This window comes from Zootoca vivipara, chromosome Z1 (genome assembly GCF_965207765.1).
Source record: "Zootoca vivipara chromosome Z1, rZooViv2.hap1.1, whole genome shotgun sequence".
In the NCBI taxonomy this organism is placed as follows: Eukaryota; Metazoa; Chordata; class Lepidosauria; order Squamata; family Lacertidae; genus Zootoca; species Zootoca vivipara.
In genome coordinates this window covers 59,557,881-59,564,616 of record NC_142583.1, presented here as the reverse complement: position 1 = coordinate 59,564,616, position 6,736 = coordinate 59,557,881, and positions in this window count along the sequence as shown.

Here is a 6,736-nt window from a genome sequence, read left to right as displayed (position 1 = left end):
TCAAAGGAGGCAATTCAAATTAAATTTCCATGCTGGCACACACATACACTGGCAACCTAGAGCATAAAAAAAGCTTGCTGAAAATCAGAACTGAAAACAAGCCATGTATACTAGCTTATTTCACATATTGGCTCCTGTGTTGGTTGGTTGGATTTTAACTATTAAATTAAAGGTCTGAACCATAGTGGCCAATTAATTGGTTTAATAAAAGGGTTTTGTACAGCTCCCTTCACTGCTCTCAATTCTTTGCAGTATTTCCATTTCCATTTCTTGTTCTGCTGCACTTTATTTTTTGTTGGTATTGGTCTGTGTAGAACAACCCCACTTCTGACACCATGTGTTGGCTGTTGAAACTTGTCTAATGATTGAGGCTCCACACAGGTGATAGTAATATATTTGGCACCAGCTTGGCTGCAGGAGTTGCAGGAAGGAGGCGTACGAGGTGCCATCCAACTGTCATGGGGCTGCCCTCTGGATTTGTGTAGCGTTTAGTCCTTCGCCTTTACTCCTGAATATATTTTCTCTTGAATAAGTATGGCCACAAGGAAGTGGAGATTTAGGATCAGAGTTTTCCTTCACTAGATGGGTCACATTCCCAGGTTGGTGAGCCTCATCTGCCCACATTTCCCTCAACAGAAAATGCAGAAACTGCCTTCTTGACTATTTAAAGGTAAAAAGGACCCCTAACTGTTAAGTCCAGTCGTGGACGACTCTGGGGTTGCGGCGCTCATCTCGCTTTACTGGCCAAGGGAGCCAGCGTTTGTCCGCAGACAGCTTTTTGGGTCATGTGGCCAGCATGACTAATCTGCTTCTGGCGAACCAGAGCAGTGCACGGAAACACCTTCCTGCTGGAGCGGTACCTATTTATCTACTTGCACTTTGACGTGCTTTCGAACCGCTATGTGGGAAGGCGCTAGGACTGAGCAACGGGAGCTCACCCCGTCGTAGGGATTCGAACCCCCGACCTTCTGATCGGCAAGCCCTAGGCCCTGTGGTTTAGACCACAGCGCCACCCACATCCCTCTTGACTACTTACACTAAAGATAATTAAAAACTTGGTTCGTTAGTCCCAGCTGTATTGTGGCTGCTTCTCGGCTTCCGCAATGTCTCCATCCCATTCACCTGCACTTCACCCTAAGTCTTTTGGAGAAAGACCATGAGGACGCTGGGAAAAGGTTTCTTCCTGAATCAGAATGTGGCATGGCACTTTTAAATGAATAGTGCAGATGGGGCCTAAATCTGCACCATCTTTTGTATCAAAGTCCTTCTCCCATTAACATTCTCTTCAGTGTTTGAGAGGCACCTTCCACTTGCAAACGAAATCATTGTTATCAATTTTGCAATGTTTAAGAATCCCTTGTTCAGAAACTCTCTGCCTGTGTGTGTCAAGATGGAACCCAATATGTGAGGGATCAGGGCAACCGATCTCCTTTGTTCATCCTAGCTCCTAGCAGAAAAAAACAGAATGTGAACCATTGAAATAAGATGGAGGACTTTCATCATTTTCTTACGAGTAGGAGTACAGTACAAACCAATGTATGCTGTGCTTTGCCTTTGTCCTCAGCTTTTACTGCAAGAGGTTTAAAAATACCAAGGAGCAGGTTCATTTAATAAGCTCGCTTTCGTCATTTTATCACACCCCTGAACTTAACTAAGCACACATTTTGCTTGAGGTCTCAAAGAGGAGCTTTTCTGGAAATGGAAAGTAATTTATTGGGGAGGGGAGGATATTTTGCTTGCATATTGCATTTGACATTTCATTGTTAAATTATTTTATTGCAGCAGCTCACTCAGTTTTATTGGGACCTTTCAGTTAATCCTTTGCACTATAGCTATAGACAGCTAGGTGATAGATTTAGGTCATTCAATGGTGACCTCATTATTTTCCTAAAATGGGATCCCCTCAGAACATAATTATGGGCAACGTCTTGTGATCCAGTTGCCACGAAGAGGCCAACATGATTCCCTTCTTGCTGGACTACAACTCCCAGTTGCTGGTCACTGACCATGCTGGCTGTGGCGGATGGGAGTTGTAGCCCAACAATGTCTGGAAGGCAGCACTCCCCCTGAACTCTACGGGTCATCCCCAATCAACATGGAAGGCTTTCTTCCCACCCACCTATCCCGGTCGTCTTCATACTCTGTTGATCAAGAGTGTCTTAACCTGCAAAGTTAGTCCATCCGACAGCTTCCTATATCTCACCATTATGAGAAAAAGCATTAGATCGGTCCAATGTTTCTTCCAATATTCACCCTTAGATGGAGGGTGCTTAGTTAAGAAAAAAAGACATCCTCAACTCTTTGATGTAAAGGCTTAATATGTACTCATCCTCTTGAGTGTGTACCGTTCAACACAGCTACTGGTAGTAAATAAAAAACAACTAAGGTTTCCTGCTAGACCAAAAATATTGATTTTTATAGGCTCTTTGCCTTCCTCGCGGTGATACTGAGAAGCGGGAGGCAGTGATATATGGAACCTGGGAGAGCCAGAATCTCTATAATATGGTTCCTGATTTATGTGTCTGGTAACAAGTGCCGTAACCATGCCAGCGCAACAACCCCATCTTTTATGAAACCTCCCATGCTTCCAGCCACAATCCCACCAGCCCTTAGTGAGATGTGTGTTTTCTTCTACTGTCTCCCCACAGTCAGAAGATGGACAGTGGTAAATCATATGAAGAGAGGCCATCAGTAAATCCAGATGCAGAGCAAATAGGATCCGCTTCACAATGGCGCTTGATTGTATCAAGAAATCACGTGCTCTTTGCTCAGGAGGAATGTGCTTTCACCTGCTTGAAAGAAGAACGGCCAGTTCATGAATAATGAAAAGGAGGAGTCACAGATCCATGCCTTTGTACTCTGCTTTCCATGGGAGAATCTGGGGTTTCTGTTTTATAGCTCCTCCCTCCAATCTTTTCCTTTATGATCTCAAGAGAATTATTTTGCCTCAAGCTTAAAGATGAAGAGTGAGTATTCTGAGTATGGCAGCATCTCTTGTGACACAAAGCAGAAGGCATCACTGCCTCTCATGGGGGGGAAGTACATTAGGCACCATAAACAGACATGAGTGTGAGCTTTTTCTTAATAAAAAACCTAATTTCCCCCCATCAACTTGATTTAGGAATGGGCGAGAAAATTAATTTGGTTCACATTTAAAACCAAATCTATCGAATTTGCCTTTTCCAAAAACAATATGGGAACCGAAACAAAGCTATCCTTCAAAAATGTGCACATACCTGAAATTTCGTGATGCGGTTCTTCCACCAATGTTTACAAAAATGGATATAATAGTGGAAAGGGTGCCTAAAAATGAATGTGTTCACAAAGATAAAAATACAGTATATTAGGGGGAATTGCTTGCAAAAATGTGTACATTAGTCAAAATTGCATACAAAATTGTGCTTGGGAGAAAATCACACTAAAATGCCGGTGAATTTTCATGGAAACTGCAGTGCTTTAGCGCTAACAGTTCTCAGCATTCCTAAGAAAACCCCACAGCTTCCAGGATTCTTTGGGGGAAGTCACAACAGTTTAAAGTGGTATGATACTGCTTTAACTCGATAATGCAGGTGAGGCCTGACTTTACATAGTCTTCTTGAACAATATTAGAAACAAGAGAATGAGCGTGTCTATTATGCAGTCGAATGGCAGCCAAATACTTGGTATCCACTGCACTTTCCCACATTCTGTGCTTCTGAGGCTGATCATATTCAAAGCCAGCATTTGTTACTCCATTAAATATGATTGAGGAAGGTGATGAATGAAGAATAGTCCAGAAGAAAGACTTACAGCATATTTTATCATAGAAGTAACAAATCAGAGGAGGGCAGTGGCAGCGGAGGGGAGGGGAGAGGATCAATTACTCTTGTTATCCTTCCACTTCCAACCATAGGCAACAGTACCTTATTTCTTATAAAGTTTGATGGACTATTCCATTTTATTAGTACTATTCATCTTTCTGATGTTGTTTGATGTCAGCATCCTCACTCCTCTCCTTTGGAAAGTTAGCACTGATTGCAGGATTGTGTGTACATATTGTTGTTACATTTGTGGGGTGTCTTCTAATTCTGGGCCACGCTTCTAATTCCAGGGTGCCAGACATGTTGAATTTAGCATGTTAAATTATGACCAAGGCTGGCTTTCTGATGAAATCATTGCCTGGAGAGATGGACCATTAAAAGAGCACAAAGAAATGGCTGATGACCCATTAAGAGACTCTCTGGTTGAGAAAGCAAATGGGGGAAACCCCTCCCTGAGTTACCAGAGACAAAAGGACAGAGTTTCAGGAGGGAGGGGCAGAATTGCAGTGTGGGATGAGGTAGGCGGAAGGCGGAACAGTTGCATTTTGCAAGCTGGAACGGGGGGGGGGAGAGCATCATTGTGTTGCAGAGAGGGTCAGACCTGATGTTTGGGCTCTCCTGGAATCTGAGGCTACAGCAATGGAAGGAACAGGGCCCTCGTGGGGATGTGAATGCTCTGCACTCTCTCCATTGTAGACTCAGGTTGTGTAAATAAACCATATATCATAAAGACACCACAGTCTCCACTGTGTCTCATTGTCCAAAAGGAAACTCAGCCCCTGGTAACCATGCCTGGTACCCTTGGAATCTCACACTGCTCAGAGATTAGGGTGGCTTGCAACAATATGAAAGCTAAACGATGGACCTTTTTCAATAACTTCAGCTAGTTTGGAGAATCGTATCTCATCTTTTGCTGGCTCATAGAGTTGCTTTACCCCTTTCTTTGCAGAAGCCACAATTAAACCAGGAAGCCTCTAATTAACCATAGTTTCCTGTTCCGGTGGAACCAGGAAATTATAGTTGCCAGCTTCAGAAAAAGCCAGCGTGTTTAAACCAGCTTCACACTGTGCTTTGATATCCTGGCTTGTTTGAAGGCTGGCAACCGTAGCATGCCTCTGAATACCAGTTGCTATTGCTCTCACTTCCTGCTTCCGGGCTTCCCAAAGGCATCTGGTTCACCAGTGTGAGAGACAGGATGGTGGCTTAGATAGCTCTTTGGTCTGATCCAGACGGACTCTTCTTAGATTCTTGTGAACTGTGGCCCATACATTACCATCTTCTAAACAACCTTTGAACCCAGCTACAATACACAACTTTGTTTGTACTCCTTCCTTTCTCCAAACATATGGTTTCATTTTTCGTCATCGGTACTAAGAAATGACGTTGGCGCTTTTCACAATTCCCTTCCATGATGAGTGTGGAAGGACAGGGGAACCCCAAAAACCCTTCCCAGAAACATATTGCACCAGCTTGCATTCACTTCTCTTTTGTAAGCAGTAACTCCATCGTCTTAAGAAATCCTGTGATTTATCTTTTGAGTGTTGCAATGGTGTCCAGCTATAAACTATCTATTTTCTAAACCTCCTGTGAAGACCAAAATGTTCTCACTTCTCTTTTCATAAGAAGGGGGGTGGGTATTACATTACCAAAACATATTACAACAAAACCAAGCCCTGGCACTTTCCCCCAACTCTTTGTGCATATTAAAGAGGATTAGACCAATTCATGGAGGAGAAGGTTATCAATGCCTATGAACCATGATGGCTGTGCTCTGCCTCCACAGTTCGAGGCAGCAATGCAATGTTGTGTACCAAAAATGCAAATAAATGACTATACGCTGGTGAAAATAACATCAAAATGTTAGAAGGAAATGCTTTGCAAAAAATGTTCATGTAAACATAGATATCAAGAAAAGTTTCATGATGACTTCTTTTTTTTCATTAAAAAAAATGCCAATTGATGTGGAAATGTGAACTAAATTTAAAATTGAAAAAATGCAAAGCGGAGAGATCCTAGTACCAAAAGGAACCGAAGCTGTGCTCCCCCTCGTGACTACCCTAATATGTGATACCTACACCTTGAGGTGAGTAAAGAAGGCGTGACCTGCTCTGAAATTGTGTTTTCAATGAAGAGCGGCTAAGAAAATGAAATAAAATCAAAACTGCTCCACAGATTCCCTTGTTGTTCCTCATCTCTTTCAAAACCCACAGTTTCTCTGCAGGAACTCTGAAAGGTCGACACCAACCCTGCGGGGTGGGATCCTAGAGCGTTGAGCTCAGTAATCAAGCTGGCCATCGTCTCCATGTCAAGTCCATGTCTAGGAGACATATGCTGGCTCCACAACACACCAAGCACCCCTTTCCCCTTCTTTTTTGGGGTCTCTAGTCCAATTGTGGGCTCAATTTCCATCCATTCCCTTCTAAAATTGGGGGGAAGCTCTGTCCCCTGCACATAAATTCAGATTGCTATGGCATCTACTTTGAGGTGTGCTTGTAATGAAGGGTAATTGATTGTAGCCTCGACTGCTGATCGGCCACCCTGAAATGCTGGCGCCTGGGCTTTTGCTCCCCTGTCCTATTAAATCCTGCTTCCTATTACTTTTACCTACATAGCAATTACCCTTTTGTGGAGGTGTCTCCCAGGCTCAAAAACCTGAGTGTCTGGCTTCTGAAAGCACAAGGCCACATACGCAGGAGGAATCTGGGGCATCTGGCTCCGTTGTCACTGTCCTGGCTTCCTTCCCACTTTGCCCAGCACATTATCAACCATTACAGCTTTAACTTAGCGCAGCAGCTCTGCCTAGCTAATCGGCGTTGTTTATGTCTTCAGCAGCCTTTGCCCATTCCTGAGAAGTGTCGCTAATGAGATGCTGTCAGCTGCAGTGATGTGAGGAACCTTTTCCACTCGCGGCAGATAATTCAGGAGGCCACTTCAGC